Source organism: Mauremys mutica, chromosome 3 (genome assembly GCF_020497125.1).
Source record: "Mauremys mutica isolate MM-2020 ecotype Southern chromosome 3, ASM2049712v1, whole genome shotgun sequence".
NCBI lineage: Eukaryota > Metazoa > Chordata > Testudines > Geoemydidae > Mauremys > Mauremys mutica.
In genome coordinates this window covers 128090908-128113335 of record NC_059074.1, presented here as the reverse complement: position 1 = coordinate 128113335, position 22428 = coordinate 128090908, and the positions used below count along the sequence as shown (strand labels likewise).

The following is a 22428-nucleotide window of genomic DNA, read 5'->3' as shown; positions in this document are numbered from 1 at the left end:
GACCCCAAGAACTCCCAGACCTTCATTTAAAGAAAAGAAACAAATAGTTCCCCAAACTTCTATAGGGAATTCCTTCAGGAAGATGCCTTATGTTGCCATTAGATGTCTGCAGTTACTTAAACATCACCTTCCTATTTGAGTCATGTAGTACTGGGCCTCTTGAATGTTTTTTTTATTTCTATGTCAACTCTATTCCTGCTTACTTCATCATATTTCTTTGTTTTAGAATATCTTAACACGTTTGTGGTGCTGTAGCCATGTTGGTCCCAGCATATTACACAAACAAAGTGGATGAGGTAATATTTTTTTTATTGGACCAACTTCTGTTGGTGAGAGACAAGATTTCCAGCTACACCGATCTCTTCTTCAGGTCTGAGAAAGGTATTTATTGTCACAGCTAAATACAAGGTGAAACAGTTATTTAGCATAAGTAATTAATGCATATTGTAAGAGACCATTCAAGGTGACCATTCTGCAGTCACTGGACAAGAAAAGGGGGGTTAATGGGTTATAGATTGTTGTAATAAATCAAAAATCCAGTGTGTCTGTTCAGTCCATGAATTTTAGTGTCTAGCAAGGTTATGAATTTAAGATCCCAGTCTCGTTTTTTGAAGGTGTTGTGCAGGATGAGGACTGAGAGGTCAGCTATGGAGTGATCACTTTGTGAAAGTGTTCACCCACACGTGAAAGGTTGTTCTTGTCTTTTATCGTTTTGATGTGTGAGTTCATTTGAGAACCACAGTTCATTAAGATACAAATTTGAAAGGGATTTAAACACTTGTGCTTCAAGGAATATGCTAGCCACTGAATGAGAAGAATATAGGGAATGGCTTCTAAGTAAGTTAGTCCACAATTGTCCAGTATGAAGTTTCTTGCACCCTCCTCTGAGTCATCTGGTACTGGCTATTGTCAGACAGGATACCTCAAAATGGGGACCACTGATAAGATCAAGGGTTGTAAGTTCTTTGTTACTATAAGTTTAGGAAGAGCTAGTCAAAGGCACACAAAGGTGTGCACATAGTTTTTCTACCAATTTAACTATTTCAGTAGAAAAATCACATCCCTAACTGAAATAGTTAAATTAGTACAACCCTTAGTATGGCACAATGGTACAAACACATTTATCTTGATATAACTGTATCCATGTTAAGTGGGTTGTACTATTTTTAACTGTAATGCCTTATCTGGGTGGATTTTTCATGGGGATGGCAAAAGGCACATCCTGGACACAGACAGCACCCCAGCCAAATTTAAACCCCTGCTCCAAAGCACGGGGATGGAGAGCTTTACAAATGCAAGGTCATTAGAATTTTTTATCATGGACAAAATGTATTTTTCCCTCGCCTCATTATTGGAAATGGTCAAAGGGTTTTGGCTAAAATTTTCCAGAATAATTCAGTTTGAGGCATATACCTTACTTTGAAAACTTCAGCCCATATGGTTAAACTTTTCAAAGCTATAAGCAACTGAAAACAGGCTCCTATAATGGGAAGAGTCAGGCAACCTTAATAATAGGAGATGCTACTAGCAATATGGTAAGTACCTGTTGATGCTGCCTAGGAAAACATTTTTTAAAATTCTGTTTAGACCCTATTGTGACTTTTTGCATCCCCTCGCCACCTTTTTTAAAAGCTAGTTTGCTCCTGCTAGCTCTTCTTTGTGAAGTCATATATAATTATGCGCAATGCCACTGTGGGTTGCTGCAGCAATGATCACAAAGTCACAAGCAAGACGATGACTTCATGGCGGGACTAAGCAGCAGGAACTAATGGACTCTAAAGACCATAGGATAACGTTTTTATTCAAATGGTTCATTCAATGTAAAAATATTATATCCTTTCCCTTCTCTTCTCCACCCAGATAAATAGAATGTGTTGTGGGAAATGGTGGAAAAACATCAGCTACCAATTTACATGCACATACTTCCTCAGAATATGCAAAATACTTGACTTCCCTACACTTCATGGGGCAACTCTGTGAAAATGTGCACTTCACCATCACTAGATGGCGATACAGAACAGTTTGGCTTTAGTTTAGGGGCCGTGTAATACTTGCAGTGGTTTAAGATTATTTTATTTGTGAGTTTTATGCGACATTAATTGAAAGAAAATTCAGTTTAAAGTTGGTGTAGCTTAGGTGTAAGTGAACCAGAGCATTTTCTGTGCTGTTTGGGGGTGAAAATAACACATCCTAACCTGAAAACTGGACTAGAAAGAGAACTCTTCAATAGATTACAAAATACTAAGAGCTGAAGACCCCTTCATTAGGAAACAGAGAGTATCCAGCATTTGGGACTGAGAAGTACAGGAACTGGAGTATACTGAGACTGTAAGATTCAGGACCTCTGCATTCTGGCTGGACTGCATGGCTGCAAGGAAAAAATGAAATCTTGGTTGGGAACAGGCCCAGTGGCACTGGCTGCTATGTGGCCCTCTGAGCCTTTCCTCTGAGGGACCTGCTATGCTATTTTTTATGGAAGTGGGAATGTTGGGAGAGGCAGTGCATAGTACCCAGCATGGGGCAGGGGATGATATTTCCCCCGCTGCATGAGAGCTGGGGAGCTAGCGAAGGGGCTGAGTCCCTCACCCTGAAGAGCTGTCTGACACTCTGAAATTGAGCTGTCAGAAGAGATGTAGGGGAGCATCAGGCCAATGCTCAATCCCTTCCCAGAGTAATCAGAGGGCAGGTGGGAATGGCAAAGTATCCCATCACCATCTTCAAGTCCTTCCCTCCCTGGCCTTCTCTTCCCCTGTGTCAGCTGTTCCTTGGGGGCTTCCTGCAGCCCCAGATCTTCAGTAGCTTGTTGTGGGGCCTGCACACGAGGGAGAGGGACGGGACATATAGGGCCATTGCGGGAGGAGGGGGATGTCAATTGCATGAGTTCCATGCCCACTTTCATTGCTTTGTCTCAACGGTGGAGACTGCATAGCCATCAGCTTCTCCCTCCATGGTGGCCTGATCATCCAGACATATTTGGGGCTGCTGTGAAGGATAATATGACTTGCTCCCATGAAAGAGGTGGTCAAGTTTTGGTTCTATGGCTTTATACATTAATTAATTTGCAATCACTTATATACAGCAACCTATATCTTACTGGTGATTTTCTTAATTTGTTTTATTTTGTGGCCTGACAGCATGAAGTAATCTGAACTAATGTAGTCTGTGAGCCAGACTCCAGATTAATCAGCTGGTTTCAACTCCTACAGGCAGAGGAAGTGGTTTCTGTAGCAATAGGAACCAGGTGACAGCTTCTTTAAAATATTTCCTTTCTTATTCCAGTCTTTTTTGTTACTTAGGATTCCTTACATTTTAGCCTACCTCACCAAACCTGTAAGATGTGTTCTGGAGTCCATGGTAACCCAGGGGAAAATATAGTAAATTATCATTGTACATTACCACAGTAAATCAGTGTTTTTTGCAGAAACACAAATATTATTTACTATAGTTAACTTACTATAGTAAGCTCACTATTGGTCAATTCTGGAAGTTCCTATTCAATCTTTACTCAAGCAAAACTTATATGGCTGCATGGGGGTGTTGACAATCTAGCCCTGTTCGATCCCAGTTAATGTATAAAACAATGTAGTATGTACCAGAGACTGTACTAGCTTAGTGGCTGTGTCTTTTTTTATTTCTGTATGTGCTATAAAATTTCAAATATTATATATTGGCATCCCTCTTCTGAGTAATAGCAGATGCAGGTTGGTTTCCTGTTGGAGGAGGACACAATAGTTTAAGAATAACTAGTTTTATTTATACTATAGACACCAGTCCTTGAAAAAGGTGGTCAAACAACATGTACACAAACCCCTCTTTCAGGAATCTCAGCCAAACCACTACTGCCTGGTTCTCAGGAAGCCCTAAGAATTGACTATGCTTAGAGAGAATAAGGCAGAAGGCAATCTCTTCTGCTGCTTGCAATGGCTCCCCCAAAAGTAATCTGTATCACAAAATGAACAGCAATGCAGCACTTCTTCAAATTCTGAACAGTGATTATATCCTAAGAAAAAGAACCTGTAAAACTATGTAACAGCACCACTGGTAACTTTGCCATAACAGCACAGTGGCATCAGCTTTAAAGCTGAAATATGTACTACTGGGTATATTGCATTAAAGTTTAAGCTGACAGTAATAATTTGAATCATTCTCCCTTTGGGGCCAGAATCTGACATTCTTACTCATGGTATAGGCTCTGCCAATTAATTGGGATGTGATCTTGGATAAATCACTTAATCTCTCTGGGTCAATTTTCTGTTCTGTAAGATTGGGATAATACTTACCAACCTCAGAGGGAAATAGGATACGATAATTAGTTTGCCATTCAAAGCACTTTTCAAGGGTTGGAGTTTTGAAAAGCGCTCAGCACTAGCCTAACTCTGCTTCCATTGAAGTCAATGGGTGCAAGTCATTGATAGCACAGGGAGCAAAGCTAGGTCAATGCCAAGCACTTTTACAACCTCCCCCCCACCCCAAATATGATAAAAATGCTAAGTATTTTTCAAGGTTTCTCCTTTCCTTCATATGGTTTCCATACTCTCACATGGAGGATGGGAACAAACTGGCCTCTTGTATCTGACAGACAGAACTATCATTTTCGACACCCAAATACACTGATGGTGGGGGCAGGGGGTGTTAAATACATGATTAGATTTTGAAATCTGAGTTCCACCCTATGTACTAGTTGATTTTTGAATAGAAGGGCTAGGAAGTAGAGTTTGGTTGCACTAACCACAGGAAACTGTTTTAATGCAATACACAAAAGTGTGTCCCCGTTGCTCTAATTGACCCTCCCCGAAAGCCTGTGAAGTATTTGAAACTAAATGAGGCTTTTGAAGAAGTTGCAATTGACTCAAGAAGGGCAACCCTTTCTGCCCACGTGGAGCCCTATTGAAGTCAGTGGGGCGCTGGGCTGGTGCAAGAATCTGCAGTCAGTTGCAGCCTATGAGCACACACCAGCCAGCAGAGCCATACATTCCTGTTCTGGTTTTCTACCAGAGTGTCAAGATGGCTGCTACCATCCCACAATATTTTTAAGTGGACTACTCTGGTGGCCTGTTTCCACTATGGAATACCACCCAGACTACCAGGCATAAAAGGCTTCTTAAGGAGCATTATTATTTCTTTATTTTATCATGCTGAAATTGTGCCTGGCATTTATCATGTACCACGCTGCTTACAAGTTTACTCCAGGCCCATAGCAGAAGTTCCTGGACACTTCAATCTTCAATTATTTCTCAGGGATGAAGTGGATTCTTAAAGTGCTTGTACAAAAGTCTGAGATGCCAGTTCAATAGTGAGATATGCAGGAGGGCAGAACGCGTGTCCACAAGAGTGAGGAAAAAGTGCAGGACTTCAAGTGAGAAAAATGGTAGATCAGCTGATCCATATCCAGTACCGGGGTATGTATTGGCTGTCACACCAATATGCATCACCCATCTATGCAGAACTTTCTATGGTTTGTGCTAGTACAAAAGGAGCTAGTAGGGCATGGTGCTGGGCTTCCGAGCTCATACATTATATCCCTGATGTCAGTGGGGCAGCTAGTGGAGGAAGGTTCAATCCATTCTAAGGGCATCAGAATCTTGCCCAATACTGGGATGTGAGATTCAATAGCAGTGGATCAGCCTAAGCCCAAGTCTAGCTGCCTTCAGGATAGGATGTAAGACTTCACTTTTAGTAGTCATTCCTCTCACAGCTACGCAATAGGATGAGCTAGACAATATGTTGCTGGAAGCAACAAACTAAAAACTACTCATGAGGCTTAAAAATGAGGGGAAGAGGACATGTTCCTTCTATTGAATAAAGGTTGATAAGTCTCAAGTATACTTCTGCCTAGATACTATTTTTTTATTATTTGTATTACCTTAGCACTTAGGAGTCATAACTGCATTAGAAATGCCTAGAATTATAATAAGTAAAGTAATTGGAGTGTTGTTTTTTTCTATACTTACTGCAGCAACACACTCTCCTTCCAGGTCAAAGCATGGTCTGCTGTGTAAAACCAAAATTTGTATAGTGATCTGTGACTGCTATCCCTACACCACTCCTGAAAGGGGGGTTGAGCCTGGCCAGTGGATCAACATAGTCATGTGTGCATTGGACACCTGGCTATAATCCCCAGCCCACCCTAATTGTTGCGTGCCTCTTTCTCTGAGGAAAAAAGTTCTACCATAGAAAAAATCTCTTGTAGGGCCTCTTTGGGTATGTCTGTGCAGCCCACGACAGCAAGTTTCACCATGTGGGTTGACAGACTCGGGCATGCTCTAGAAAAAGCTGTGCAGACATTGTGGCTCGGTCTATAACTCTAGCTCTGAAGCCCGCCCCCTCTCCCTAAGCTTCGGAGCCCAAATGTCTACATAGCTATTTTTAGCAGTGTAACCTGAGCCCGAATCTGTCAACCTGGGCTCTGAGACTCTGCCATGGGTTGCTGCTTGCTGTGTAGACATGCCAGTGTCATGTGTCTTGCCATGTGTCTTGCCTTTTATCCTTCTTAGATACCTATTTGGCCCACATCACCTTAATATCTGAGCACCTCAGAACTTTTACTGTATTTATCCTCATAGCTTCCCTGTAAGACAGGAAGTGTTGTGACCCCTGGTTCACATATGGGGAACTGAGATAAAATAAATGGCTTGTCTAAGGTCACACAGGGAGTCTGTGGCAAAGCAGGGATTTTGAAAGCAGGTCTCCCAGCTTCTAGGCTTATATCCTAAGCATTGGACCATCCTTCTGCCCCTCATCTTCCACCAGAAATATTAACTATGTCTATATCACTTCACCTTGGAAAGGATAAGAGACTTTACCATGACTGTTAACCAGAAGCTGGGAGTGGGCAACAGGGGATGGATCACCTGATGATTACCTGTTCTGTTCATTCCCTCTGAAGCACCTGGCATTGGCCACTGTCGGAAGACAGAATACTGGGCTAGATAGACCTTTGGTCTGATCCAGTACGGCCATTCTTATGACTGCTGAGTGGTTGGTAGTGCTGCAAAGGGTGTTGATGGATGAATGAATAAAGCCAGGGCTGGCCCTAGACCAAATGGTGCCTCATCAGCCCTCTGACTTTGATCCTGCACATGAGTGACTTTATGCATTTGAGTAGTGCCATTGAACAGGGCTGCTCCCAGTTGCAGGATTGGGACCTTTAGTTATTTTTTAACTAAATCTCTTCATCCATCACTGGGGACTAAATCCAGGCCAAGGCTTATTTTTAAAAAGAAACCATTTATGAATTATCCTGGCATATATGAAAAATTCTTACGTGGTAAAGAAAACTAGACTCTCACCAGCATGACTAAAAAGCGCACACAATTTTTCCAAACATTTTTTTAAAAAAGTACTTTTGAGCTGACAAATGTGCCAGATCCTGAGAATAGGCATTAAAGTGTCTCTTCCACCACTACACTATGGTGTAAAGTTTCTACTGTGAAGTAAAGGTGGATGTGACAATGAATCATCCATGCTGGTGACAACACTTTAGTGAAATGCTGGGGCTTGAACTGGGCGGGGGGCGTGTTACATAATGCATTTAAAGTCAAAGCTTGTTCTTGGTGCACAGGCTGAGCAATGGGGAATCTCTGTGTGGGCAGGGCATTGGTGCGGGGGAGAAATTCTCGCTAGGCAATGGGACAGGAGTGAAGTGTTGTCAGAAGGGGGGATGGCTGGGAATTCTATAGTGGTAGATCCACTTGCTTCATCTCTGTTTTTCCTCAACATGCTCAGTGCCCCCAAAGCTTCTGCCTACTAGGGCTTAGTGAGCCCCCACGGAGCACAGCACGGTGGTGCCCAGAAGGTGCAGACCTCTGTGTCGGGTTGCAGTATCCTGCTCTCCACTCTCCTTAAATTGCAGTGGTCCCTCTTGCAGTTGTGTGTGGGTGGCGGGTGGTGGTGATGGATTTTATCCCTGGTGAGTGAATATATATGAGCAAGTATTTGCTGCTTACTTTTTTAAAGGTACCCCGTATTTTTTCCAATACTTCATGTATAGTTTGTTATACTATGGGGGAACTATTTGGACCTTTGACTGACCCATGCACTGTGTAATCACCAAGTCCGGCTGGGGAAAAGAGCGGTGTAAGGTAAGAGCTGATAAAGCAAGGGTTTACTGAGCATTCAAAATGACAGATAGGGTGTAACAGACCATTTTATTTAGGGCACCGTAGGATAGCGGGCAGAGTCTGAATCCCCGTATGTCTTTCAGCTTTATTATGTTGAGGTTGGCAGGGAGATGGCGCACTTTGTTTTTGCGTTTGAGATCATTTGTGTCAACACAACGAGGAGGCAACTAAATACAAAGCATGAAAACTCAGAACCAGGGGAATCTTATCACTTACCTCACTAGGCAGACAGGACAGACCCAGAAGGGGAAATAGCTGCACTGGCAAAACAAGTGCCTATGTTCTTACATATTGTCTTTACTTATAAATGTAAATACGCTGCAGAAGAATGAAAGCAAATTAACTCCACTGCTGCTACCAGCTTCTCAGCATGAACTCTCACCCACACTCTGTGTATCCAGCATCCGCCTTTCGGCTGTAACACTGTAGAACAGAACTAACAGAAATCACCCTTTGTACCCAGGGACCCCAAGCCAGGGCTCCTCCTCCAGAACTCTCCTAAGCTAGGAAAGGAAAGCTTTTCTGACTGCAGCAGCTAAGCAGCCTATCCTGAAATGTAGTGAGTCACTTACATATAACGTACCTGCTGCACCCAGGTAGGTTCCAAATACTAATTTCATTTGCCCTATAATTGATGTTCTGGAGAAGCAACACAGGTAAAGATTCTCTCCTTTCACACAGTCCAATCATCATAATGCAGTCTCTCTTCCTAGCTAACTTCATTCTGCAGATAGAGACCCTAATCCGGATCTCCCTTACACCTGTGTGAGTTGGTACTAACTCTATTGCCGTAAGTGGACATACACCATTGTAAAACCAGTGTGGGGTCAGCATCTCCTTTATATTCTAAAAACAAGATTGTCGCTGTATTTTTTTTTGCTATCTCCTCATTTTACATCAGTGTAAATGACAACAGAGTCAGGCCCAATATCTATCATATCAGCTGGGTCAGTGTAATAGAGTTAGTGGTTTACTTTTGTGCCGTTTGGGACAGCCCACAGTCAGGGGTACAGAGCCACAGCTCTCCAGGGGAAGCATTGGGGAACATTCTGCCTTGGGGAGGAGGCAGAACGTGTCCCGGAGTTCTGGGCTCAGAGAGGCTGCGTGCCCACTATTATACTCCTTTGAGGGGGGATGAAGCTGTACCCGACAAAGCCAGGACTGCCTGTCCTCTGTGCTGTGCATCCGCAGGGGATGAGGGACAGAGCAGCCCCTGTGCTCACAGGAACTCTCCCTGACTCTTACACAGGCCATGCAAGGAATATGGAGGGGATAGGGTGAGTGAGGAAAGGTTCCTTGTATCACTCCCCAACACAAACTGTGGACCCACATAAAGGCAAAGCAGAATCTGGCCCTTAGTGAATAGGTTCCTTGGGGATGAAAGGTGCTATATAAATGAGAGGGAAATAAGCAAAACCTTTGTTTCTCTTTTTTCCTTTCCCTTAATCCTTTGTCGATGTGGCTAGCTGGATTTTTGCTGTGACTCAGAATTCGGAGACTTAGCAGCAATGAATTTCTCACTGCTACTGCTATGGCCCTAATAGCAAACAGCTGAGTGAAGAACGAGGTCCCAGCTGAAAAACAAGCAGAGCATTCCCTCCCCCTGCTTAGGCTGTTCCTGCAGCAGCAGCAGCAGCAGCAGCTTCAGTGTTATTGTAAGCCCCTGCTGTTGGAAGCCAGTTCTGGGACTGAAAGCCTGGTTATATTTAGACGCCTGCCTCTGTCATTGGGGAATGGCCCATACCATTCTCCCTTTCTGTTGCAAGACTGAAGAGTGAGACCCAAGCTGGCCAGATTCAAACTGCAGTTTAAAGTGCAGCTTCCGACACCTCACTTTACTTAGTACCCAAACTATGTGGCACAAACAAAACAAAGTAGGCCCAGGTGCAAAGCAGATTTTTTATAAGTGGTGGCTTTCTGAATAAGTGAGGGCATTTTTTTAAAACAGTCAAATGCTTTACCATGACTTCCCGTATTTGAACAGAGTGAAAGTTGGCAGGAGCGCTTTAAATTCCCAGCCTTATGGTCTTTTGAGCTGCTATATAGTAGTTGAAGTTGTGCCAGCCTTTCCATTATAACACCCCTTCTATAACATCTCTTCTCTTTTTCAGAGATTTCAAACATGCTATAAAAATTTGCTGCAGGCTAAAATCTTGGCACATGAAATCCCAGCCCAGGTGTGACTTTTGAAAATGACTATGGGCCAAATCCTGAAGTCTGTTTAGGTCTTGTCTACACTCCGGGGGGAGATCGATCTAAGTTATACAACTTCAGCTACGTGAATAACGTAGCCGAAGTCATGTAACTGAGGCCTGGTCTACACTAAAAAGGGGGTTCGAATTAGGGTACGCAAATTCAGCTACGTGAATAGCGTAGCTGAATTCGAAATACCCTAGTTCGAACTACTCACCCGTCCAGACGTGGCGGGGTCGAACTCCGCGGCTCCCCCATCGACTCCGCCACCGCCGTTTGCCATGGTGGAGTACCGGAGTCGACCGCAGCGCTTCCGGAGTTCGAACTATCACGTCTAGATCAGACGCGATAGTTCGAACTCCGAGAAGTCGAACTCACCGTGTCGACCCGGCCGGTAAGTGTAAACCTACCCTTAGATCTACCTACCGGAGGGTCCACATTACACAATGTTGACTGGAGACACTCTCCCGTTGACTCCCATTGTGCTTCTCGTTGAGGTGGAGTACAGGAGTCGCCTGGAGAGCAATCGGCAGTCGATTTCGCAGGTCTAGGACCTGCAACATCGAGCGCCGATGCATCGATCACTGTGCGTCAACCCCCTGGATAAGTATAGACAAGTCACTCAGGCAGAACTTGTATTTACTTCAGGGGGAGTTTTTGCATGAGTAAGGACTGGGTAGGGACCAAGGAAAGACGTGAGGATTTGGCAAGCTAGTCACAGCTAATATATGAATGTGTTTGAGATCTATTTGAATGATATTGAAAATTTGGACACAAATTTTCAAAAGTGGCCATTGATTTTTTTGGCTACCTCAATTTGAGGCATTTTGGACAGGGCACCTCAGATTAGTGGCCACATTTGAAAGTTTGGGTCAGACTGTCTGTGCATCTATGTGATCAAGATTTTTTAAAGTGTGAGATTTTTCCAAGAGAACTAGAGGATTTAGCCAGACAGCTCTCATGGAAATAAGAATTAAAATGCTTTAAACATCTCAATCTGAATGTCCCAAGTTTGGTGCCTAAATATGGATTCAGGAGCCTACACAAGTAGCCTGATTTTCAAAAGTGCTGAGCACTTGGAGCTCCCAATGAACTTAAGAGCTCAATTTTAAGCACTTAGGGTGAAATCCTGGTCTCACTGAAATCTCTGTACATCAGAGAGGCCAGAATTTCACTCCAGCATGTGTGAGTTTGTGTTTTCTAATATAATTTCCTTTTGATGATTTTGATTTCTAAAAGAAACAACATACTTTAAAAGTTTTGTTGCCTTTACACTTCAACACTGATTTTTTTTTGTAGTGCAAACTTTTGAAACCATAAGTACCATAAAAAGCCTAGAATGTGAAGTCTGTAACATAGGCCCTTACAGGTGAATGAAATCTAAGGAGCTGACCTAGATGATCAGGGGCGGCTCTAGGGATTTTGCCGCCCCAAGCACGGCAGGCAGGCTACCTCCGGCGGTTTGCCTGCGGAGGGTCCCCTGGTCCCGCGGCTTCGGCGGACCTGCCGCAGGCGTGCCTGTGGGAGGTCCGCCGAAGCCGCGGGACCAGGGGACCCTCCACAGGCAAACTGCCGGAGGCAGCCTGCCTGCCGCCCTTGCGGCGCCGGCAGAGCGCCCCACACGGCTTGCCGCCCCAATCATGCGCTTGGCGTGCTGGGGCCTGGAGCCGCCCCGTAGATGATTTTGTTTTAAAGTGATTGTATAGGAGTGGCAATATTTTAACTGTGTCAAGAAAATGTTCTTAAACATGGGCTCAGTGCATTGTGCTCATCAATGTTTAACATTCTAATAACAGTCTGTTTCTATTCTTTTCCCTCAGTCCATTGACTCATCTAGTACTGGCCTCTTCCCTGTCCTTTCACAGATTTTCCACTATGAGGAGAGACCCATCTTCACTGCACTTCCTGCTACTTGTGAGAGTCTTGCAGTATCTCTGCTTCAAATGTCCCCCTCTTCAAAGAATCTGAAATCTTCTTTCCTCACTTATTCAATTTCTCTCTTCTTTTCCTCTTTTGATTTGTCTCTCCAGTTGTATTTAAATCTATAAAGAATTTTGGAATGCAGTTTGTGGCAGATGCTACACAAGATTAGATACTGTATTGCATTACAGACTGTGAACTACATCGTCTTCTGCTGGTTCCCAGTTGTATTTTAATAGGATGAGACATTCTGTCTATCCAGCTGATTTTAAGGTGGTGCAGTCATAAGAAATGTAGCCACTCAAAAGCTTCTTTAAGAAAGCAAACAAAGAAAAAAAGTAATTCCCATTCAGAAGTGGGATGTGCCTCATGACTTATCTTCCATGCTTTACGGCATAAAGAGATCCCCCTGGCTCCTTTAACCCTTTATATTTGTATGTCTCGCTGTATAAATCTATATCCACACAAGTTTCCTAAAGATTAACTCACGTTTTCAGCTCTTAGTGCCTAGGTAGTTGAAGGACACAGGTTTCCTCTCTAACTAGTGAATTTACTTCCGTTTATGGTTTTCAGTGAGTTGTTGGGAATATAATACATAGGATTAAATAAGGGAAGGAAAGCCTGTGCTGTGGGATAGTGGTCAAAAGTGTTTAAAAATAACCAAGCGGGAGTTCCAAAAATATTTGTCTTTTGAGAAGAAAAATGAAATAGCAAGTGATGTAATTACAAGGGAGAGATGGAGGACCAGCTCCCTGTTGCTTTTGTGCTTCTGTTCCAAATAATCACTTTGGAATACGTCACAGGAACAACTGTCGGTTGCTGTAGCCCAGAAATGTTTGTCAAACATTCTCCTCTGGGGAGAAGAACTCCAGTGAACACGGACTCTTTTGCTCTATGAATTGCAATTATGCTTATCAAACCTTTGTACTTTAAAGTTGCTATAACTGGAACAGGTCAAAGTGACTTTGGATCTATGGCTTGTAACCTGTGTAAACATATCAATGTTTTATATCACCTGCTAAAGTTTGTCTGTAACGTCCTCGTTTCCATAGTTGTCCCTTTCTTGAGGAAAAAGAAATCTCTTCCTTCTCCCACATCACTACCACATGTGCCAGCTGGCACCTGATGCCGCTGTTTCTAGTTTCACTGAAGAATAGCATAAAGCAAAAGGTCTAATGTGGTACGCCAAAGCAGTGTTGTTCCAAATTACTGAGAAGTATGAATATTGTTAGAGGGAAAAGCCTCCTTTTCCAACCACCTTTTCACAAGGCATTCAAACTCACTTTTTATATATGACCTGGTAGTAGTAGTTTCTACAATTCACTAGGGAGGAAAAGTGAAACAGAGGGAGGTGGGAGAAGTGTGCGGTATTTGTCCCTCTTGCACCTAGAAGACTTTTGAGCATTCAGTGAAAACATAATGGTCGTAAATTGCACTGAAAGCAGAGAGAGGTTTTAAATATAAGATGGATAATTTTCCGAGTTTTGAAATATAAGCTCTATACTCTCTTAGCAGGTTTCTGTTGTTACTAATTTCTTTAACTTTGAAGTTGCCTTGGTGACACCTCCCCTCCCATTCATGATCATGCGGACCATCTCCCTTCCCACTGATGATTTTGTAGGGCCTGAGCAGTGATGTCTGCAGCAATTGCTTACAGAGAAATGTTTTTTTTTTGGAAAGGAATTGTAGTTCAGCTGGTGGCTCTCCTTCTGGAAGGTGACTCTTGTTTTTTCTCCTTGTCTCTTAGGCAGCAGTGGCTATTAGTGGCAGTAGCTAGATTCCTCCTCCTCCTCCTCCAGCAGTTGCTTTTAGTTGGATCCAGGCTCTTCTGCTCTGGGTTGCTCTATGTGAACCCAGCTCCCCACATCCCCAAGGGACTGTTCTGGCAGCTAGGGATTGCTGGGTCATAGAGATGCTCTGGCCTCATCATCCCCAGGCCATGCCCCCTACTTTGAGGGGGAGGGCAAAGCAGATGCTGCTATATGGCTCTATCCCATTCATGGATAGGCCCATATCAGGGAGAATCTGCAGGCAGCCAGATCCACTCCATGCCAGCATACATGCCACAGCATACAACAGGGGCCAAATCTGGCCTCTGATATGAAATTATTGCCTCTTAGGCCGTGTCTAAACATAAGTTTTACCAATTGAAAGGAATCCATTTAGAAACTGACATAAAATCAGAGTAATCCCCTTGTGTACACACTCTTCAATTGGTTGAAGAGAGTCTTGTATCACTTTAACTAAATCCAGTAAGGAATCAAACTAAACTAAATTAATATAAGGCATTCAAACACATGTAAGAGTGTCCATGCTGATTTGGTTGAATCACTACAACTTTTGTATGTAGACAGGTTGAGTTATTTTAAAGAATTCTTCGCTATCACGGTGTGAAGGTATTTAAGTTACTACAGTCTACATGTATCTGACGAAGTGGGTATTAACCCACGAAAGCTCATGCTCCAATACTTCTGTTAGTCTATAAGGTGCCACAGGACTCTTTGTCGCTTTTGACAGTCTAGTGGTTGAGGCTGTTACTCAATGGCTGATTTAAGTTTGGAATCATCAATTCAGTACTAATTCACGAGAAGCTGTCACTTTGCTGTAATATATGAACCCACTCTTCTGTATAATTGACTGTCTTTACCCACTTTCATTGTAAAGTTCTTTAAACTTAAATAGAATGTAAAGGGAAACAAATTGTGCATTTGACCAAACATCTACAGTAGGAAAAATACACAAAAAGGAAAGGCTTATAGAGATGGGTCTGAGAATCTGGCCCTGACTCTGCCTGCTTTGTGCTACCTCAGCGCTGCAGCTAGAATAATTTAAAGCAGACATATAAGGTTCTGTTATTTTGCTGGGGCTTTTCCAACACCCATCTGCCTCAGAATCAGATCAGGGTAGTGGAATGATGGTTTTGAGTCAATTTGCTTCCTGTTCCTCCTTCGTAGTGCCTAATCTGGCTCATGAAATTCATTAGAACGATACATTGGAGTCACACTGATATAAACTGTCATTTAACACATTTCAGAAATATTATCCAGATATTTTATTTGGACTATACTGTGAGCTGCTTTCAATTCTATTATTTCTTCAGTGCTTAAAATGATTCTATGGCTGACTGGAAAACTGATAGGATGATGCCATCAGACATACTGTGCAACAGAAATTCAACTGGCTGAGAGGAAAGAGTTTTTAATATATATATGTAGGACCGGTTTTTTCAAACTCTGTTGTTGTTAAGCTCAAACTCCTGAAAACACAGGTGGGAGGAAAGCTGTCCTTGGTAAAGATTCAAGAGACCCACCCTGCCCACTTTAAATACTTCAGCAAAACTAGGGGAAACCAGACTTGCCACTTCTGTTATTTCTAAGGTAAGGAACCTTTTCTTAAAGATAAATCAAACAAGAACCAAACCCTTTCAAGCCTTCAATTTACACCATAAATAAGAATACACACCAATTTTCTCCTTTATAAGTCAGCTGAGCTTATTTCATGTTGCAATGTTTCAAAATATTGAGCAAGATTTTAAAAAATGGCTGCCCAAAGTTAGGCTTTCAAGTCTGTTCCCCATGAGCTGGGGTGGGTGAGTGGGAGGGAGGCGAGACTGTGGAGGGGGCAGTATATGGCCCAGTATCCCTATCATCGTACCATACCGGAATAGTTGGGCTTGATATAATAATGGCATCTTTGTCAACTTAATTTGAGTTTTTCGTGGCTGGTTGGAAGAATGCAACCCTTTCCATGTACAGTTTATTCCATGAATGAAGAATCATTTGCTCTGGGCAAATAACTTGAGGATTTTCTTGTTCAAACTAGACACTTGAAAGCTGCACATGCCCTTTTATAGGCAATATATGAAATGTAGTAATAAATTCAAAGAATCCCAAGATAACCTCAACCAGAAGCCAATAAATATTGCACATATTATACATTCAGAACATGCATTAAATGCTAACAATACTAATAACATTACAAAAATAACTCTTGAGAAGGAACAGAAAATCTGTTTCGAAAGACAGCTCTTTCAGGAAAAGAAACATTCCTTTGGTGCTCTCCTCATCCCAGTCCCTGGTAGACACACACGATTTGGCATGATTGGCAGTCTCCTCAGGAATGGAATAAAAGAAGAGGTGTGTAGGTCAGGATGTAGGTGCTATGGTGGAGCTGTATGCTGGGAAAGTTTGCACAGCACCTGCCTCATCTATGGAGGGTCTTGTGCAAATTGTGAGGTTTCTTATTTCAAGAGGATCTTTAAATCACCACCAAAAATGTAAACACAACAGCATTTCTCTCATAGGTGAAGGATATTGTTAGACTTGAAGTTAAAAAATAATAGCAGTAATTTCAGCTGAGCCTCAGGTAGACAGAATACAACTATCAAAGGTGATGCAAAGATTTTGCGGAATCAGTTTCTTACCTTTAAGTGTGAACACATCTGTGAATTTTACTTCTCTGTGTTTCTCATAGAATGACACTCTGTTTCAGCAGACTCTTCTAAAGAAAGGAATGGCAGTCACATACACCCTGGATCTGTCTGAAACTCACAGGTTGACACCCCATATACCATCCCATTGTATAACATTTTATTGAATAATTCATTCACATGTTGTGCTGGCATGTGGACACTGGAAAAGGGTTCCATTCACTGGAGGTGTGCTTCCTTGTGACTAAGCCTGGGACTTAGCTCTCACCCCATCTGGCCACCCTTTCTGTAAATTGCTTGCACTGTGTGGTCCCTTTCTCCCTCCATGGCTCAGGATACGCCTTCTTCATGTCTCAGCCCTCTGGCCAGGTCACTATATAGTCCCCATCACCTCTCCAATCCAGGGTAACAAAGTCCTACTGCATAAGGTGTCCTTATGCAGTCTCAGGCAGTCTTCTGTTCCAACCCCAGGTCCTGTGCCACCTTGCTAGTGGCTGAATAGGGGAACCCAGGCCCATCTACTACTCCAGGTTCCAGCTCAGGGACCCAATGACTAGAAACCTGAAAGGCATCCCGTCTTGATTTGAAGACACCGAGATGGGGGAATCTACCATTTCTCTTGGTAACTTGTTCCAATTCTTAATCACCCTTACTGTTAAATTTGTGTCTTATTTCTAATTTAAGTATTTCTGGCTTCAGCTTCTAGCCACTGGTTCTTGCTCTGCCTTTCTCCGCTAGATTAAAGAGGCCCTTTAGTACACAGTATTTTCTCCCCTGTGAAAGTGCTTCTGCATTGTTATCAACAAACCTCTCAATCTTCTTTGTGTTAAACTGAACAGATTCAGTGCTCTATTGCTCTCTGTCAGGCATTTTCTCCTGCTCCCAAATCATTTGTGTGGCTCTTTTCTGCACCCTATCCAATTTTTCAACATCTTTTTAAAAAGTGAACACAATAAGTGTATGCTCTATTCCAGTATACGTCTTCACCTCCCTATTCTTGCTCCCCTGTTCATAGATCCAAGGACTGCATTAGTTCTTTTTGCCACAATATCACACTGGGACCTTGTGTTCAGTTGCTTGTCTACTACGGCTCCTAAGTCCTTCTCAGAGTTACTGCTTTACAGGATATAGTTCCCCATTCTATAGGTAAGGCCTGGATTCCTTGTTCCAAGGCGTATAACTTTTCATTTGGCTGTATTAAAACACATTTTGTTTGCATGGGCCCAGTTTACTCTGCATGACTGCTCTATCATCATAATTTACCACTCCACTAATCTTTGTGACTTCTGCAAATTTTATCTGCAGTGATTTTTTATTAACTTCCAGACCATTGATGAAAATGTTGAATAGCATGAGACCTAGAACTGATTCCTTTGGAAACCAACACACCCATTCAATGATGACTCCCCAACGACAACTATTTTTTCAGATCTATTCCTCATTCCATTTAAAATGTGCTTTATTGATATTGTATAATGCTAATTTTTTAATCAGAATATTGTGTGGTATAAAATCAAATGCTTTTCAAAAGTCTTTCACATCTGCATAGTTATCTTCATCATCAAACATGTAATCTCAGCAAAGAAGGAAATCAGGTTTGTTGGACAGGACCTATGTTCCATAAAACCATGTTGATTGGCATTGTTATTCCTATCCTTTAACGCTTTAACAGTTGAATCCCATATTAGTTTTTCCTTTGTTTTGCTTTTGCCCAGGGTTGATGTCAGGCTAACAACCCTATAGGCACTTGGGTCATCCCACTTGCCCTTTTTGAATATAGGCACCACGTTAGAACTTTTCTAGTCTTCTGGAATTTCCTTAGAAATTAAGTTATGACAAGATCACAGTTAATCACGGTTTGGCCACAAACTTCGGTCTGGTGGGGGATTTAAATGGAGACTTTTTTCTGAGCAGTTACTGTCTTCAGAAAGAAATCATTTCTTAAGCAGCATAATATTTTCAGTGAAACTACCTTTCTCTTCACTATTTATCTAGATTTTAATACAAACTTCCTGGTAGGCCCCTGTCTGTAATTGGTCACAGCAAAATGCTGGATCCAAGTACTTCCTAAATATCCAGAGACTTGAATCAGAACTTTGTTGCTCAGATACATCTTTACTAAAAAGGTCCAACTTGAATACTCTTGGGCCAAAATCTGTAGTCCTTGCTTTTGTCCAACTCTATGAGTCACACAAGGTGATCTTCAGGAGAGGATTACATGAGTTGACACCAGATTTGCATTATTAATTTACTGGACATTTGAACCTGCTTTTGTGTTTGCCATGTGCTCCATTATTTCATTTCTGTGTACTGGAGCAAGGTTAAAGAGAATTAGACCAATACATTCATAATTACCTAGTGATGTGGTGGATTCTCTGTCACTTGAAGTGTTTAAATGAAAACCAGATGTCTTTTTGAAAGAGATGCTATCGCTTAAGTCAAATAGAAGTGATGGGTTTGATGCAGAAATTACTGGGTGAGAGTCTATTGCCTTTATTATAAAGGAGGCCAGAATAGATTATCATAATTGTTCTTTCTGGCCTTGGAATGTCTGAATCTGTTCTATGTAATAACACCTCTTTCCCAGAAAATGTTACTAGTACAGCAAGGCTTCATAGACAATGCACCAAATTCTGCTTTCCAAAACATTGGTGTAAATAAGGAGTAACCTCTTTTAAGAAAATGGAATTTGTCCTAGCTTACATCAGTTTCACTGAGGGCAGAATTTGGTTCATAGTCACTTATGCCTTTAAGTACTGTTGTTTGTAAATCTTTCACATGCAAATATAACTATGGTAAAGAGTCCAGATTATTTTGGAGAGAAGTCTTTGGAGTACAGTGCCAGAAAACTGTTTTCTTTCTGTCACTTTTAATCTGCCAAAGGAACAATGGGAGCAAGACCTCTCATGACAGCAAATAGTTTTGAAACTTAATATCATCAACCCGATATTGCCTAGAGGAAAAAGGAAAGAAAATGTTTGTACCCAGAAGCTAAGTGATGTGTCAGCAGTCTGCTGGAGTAGATAACAGATTAGGCATATACCACTGTGTCTCTCCAAACATTCAACCCACTACCCCCTTTAAAAAAAGAATACTGCTGACCTAGTAAGAAAAGTCTAATTTATTGTATCCAGTTTTTCTATTGTTTTAACCTCTAAAAGCAAAGTAAATATCAGCCCACCAGACCACTGCTGGGAATTTGAGGTTTAGTACATAAGCTGTGCCCCCAAAAGAAGTGTGTGCTCAAACAAATAGGTGACTGCACCTATAAGACACCAATGCTCATGCAAAGGGAGGAACTGCGTGCAGATAACTGATAATGGCATGCACAAGCACCCACCTGTCTGTGCTGTAACGCAGTTTGCAGGTGCAAATATGCTTTTACATGCAGTGACCTGTTTGTGTGCACATGCATATTTTGCAGGCACTGATTCCTTTAAAATTTCTTTTAGAATAAGAATAAAAACAAAATGTTAAATTCCAGCAGTCTAATCTCCTCCAGCCTGCCTTCTTATTTTGACAGTAGCCTTAGAATAAGCTACTTTGGGGAGTTATAAAGGGCCTGATGTTTAAAAATGCCAAGTATCCAACAACGTCTTTACTAACATTGGATCCTCAGTACCTTTAATGCAACACAGTTGTATGGTTATATATAGTCTGTCTTTCTTGGTGTCTTGTACTTAAGCAGAACAAAGGGCTCCAGCAGCTGCATCTCCATGTTGCTCTGTTCATAAATACGCTAAGGAAAACAAAATAATTTTGAAGTGTTGCTAAAAATAAATTGCCATTCCAAAGCAGCCATTACACTCAATGAAGTACATATATTTCATGCAGCCCACTGAAATGGGAGCTTTTCAGAAGCCGCAGCATACTGGATGTAACCAGAGCTCCCAGATGTTAAGCATTAGATGGGATGTGCCTCAATTTCCCCGCCAAACCTCCCTGTGTTTTTCCGTGTAGCTTTGGACCAAGAGGGTCCACTTCCTGACCTCCCACCTCCTCCTGCTTCCCGGTCTTTCTTCTAGAGACTCAATTATATGCAGCATTACAGGGAAGTTTTGCTGCCTTTTTGCTTCCATAGCTGAAGAGATTCTGAGATTCTATAAAACTGCAGAGTATCTAATTTTCTGTGTGCTTTCTCCAGTCAAGATGTTCACTATACTTTTGTTAACTGGGTAATTGAGTACAGTTTTCTTGGCTTATGATATTTTTCTGTCCGATTTTTTGTAATCAAAGGATACTTGGCCAATATTGTGCCTACTGTCCCTACAAATGTCCTGAATTTTGCCATTTCCCTCCTCCTCAGGCCAAGTTGATTTACACCTGCGGCAAGCAATGTTTGTCATCAGTCAATAACAAGATATGCTGCTTCTGGACAAACAAATCAGCAGCCCTAGATGGGGGCTGAAGAGAAGTAGTTTTGGCGCGAAGTTGTCTTTACATCTGACCCAGAAACAAGAAAAAGATTGAGAGGGAAAAAAGGACAGTGTAAAAACAGAAGTGATAGAGCTGTACACAAACCCCAATATCCAATAACCCAATTAATGTGTATTCAGAACTCTGGACTCTTTAGTCAATTGCTATGTCAGTGAATCTTTGGATTCAAATGAAGTTCCTCCTCTTACCACATCACCTCAGAAGGGCCCCTTATTTCATTGTGTTATCAATCCTTATCCACTACTGTATTAGTTCCTTATTCAGTAATAACCCTACCAGCCTCCTTTATCTTTAAGAAAACTAAAACTCAAGGCCTGGCAACTCTGTCTGTGTACTAGGACCACCTGATTGATCTGTCCAAAGTGCACATAGGGCTTCTGTATCAAACACACCTCAGCGTGCCTTGAACGTCTGATCAGGATGCCTCTGGAACACATTCACTGTACACAGAACAGCTGGTTTCTTGTTCCTTTGGTGAAGTTTCTCAAAGGGAAATCAACTTGAAAGGGAGTGATTAGGGTGCACGAAGAGGAAAATCACTCAAGTCTGAGTCTGTTGAGGAAGAAGGAGGCACTTTCTGCAAAATGTTGTGCTCTTTGCTCGCACCTACTGAAAATTTGGCACGGCTCCTCCTCCAAACTTGATCTGTTTTGGGGTTTGGCAAAAGGAGATAACTGCAGTGGGGAGAGGGGGCAAATGAAATGCAGAAAACTGAAGAGAACGGAAGGAGCCATAATTATACTGAAGACATTGAAGAAGCATAACTAGTTGTTTCTAGTGCCTCCCCAATAAATTTAGTTCTATAGTCCACAGGTCTGTGCTAAATAAGCAGGGCAAATTGCTCAGACCTTAAGGAGATTTCTTATGCCAGAAATGCAGCTGACTGAGAAACTGAATATTTATCTTATCTCTGAAATGCTACTCATATACTGTCTGCTTCGGGTGCTTTTGTATGAAAGGAATATTTAGACATATAGCCAATTATGTTAAAGCCTTAGATTGAACTCCAATCTGTTGGTAGGAATTCACTTAGTCATGCCTCGGAGTAGCTTATGTGCAGAGATAGCAGTTCTGTTTAGAAGCTGTAGCTATTTGGTATGGTTTTACTGTTTTTAGGTTAAGGGCCAGATTCTGATTTCATTTATACCCCTGTAAATCCCTGACTCAGATGTACACTAGTATAATAAAGATCAGAAATTGGCCTATCAAGTATAAAATAATGTTGTGTTAAAAAATGTCCTTCTTGGAGTTAAAAGAACAGGAGTACTTGTGACACCTTAGAGACTAACACATTTATTTGAGCATAAGCTTTTGTGGGCTACAGCCCAC

At 42.0% G+C, this 22428-nt stretch overlaps 1 long non-coding RNA gene across 1 annotated transcript; it reads left to right on the top strand.

The window, feature by feature from the left end:
* The first annotated feature begins 14175 nt into the window (after positions 1 to 14175).
* Positions 14176 to 21756, top strand: LOC123367605. The gene is made up of 4 exons (XR_006578552.1): positions 14176 to 16786; positions 17134 to 17284; positions 17678 to 17808; positions 20969 to 21756. It is a non-coding gene; the product is annotated as an uncharacterized LOC123367605 (long non-coding RNA).
* Positions 21757 to 22428: the final 672 nt, after the last annotated feature.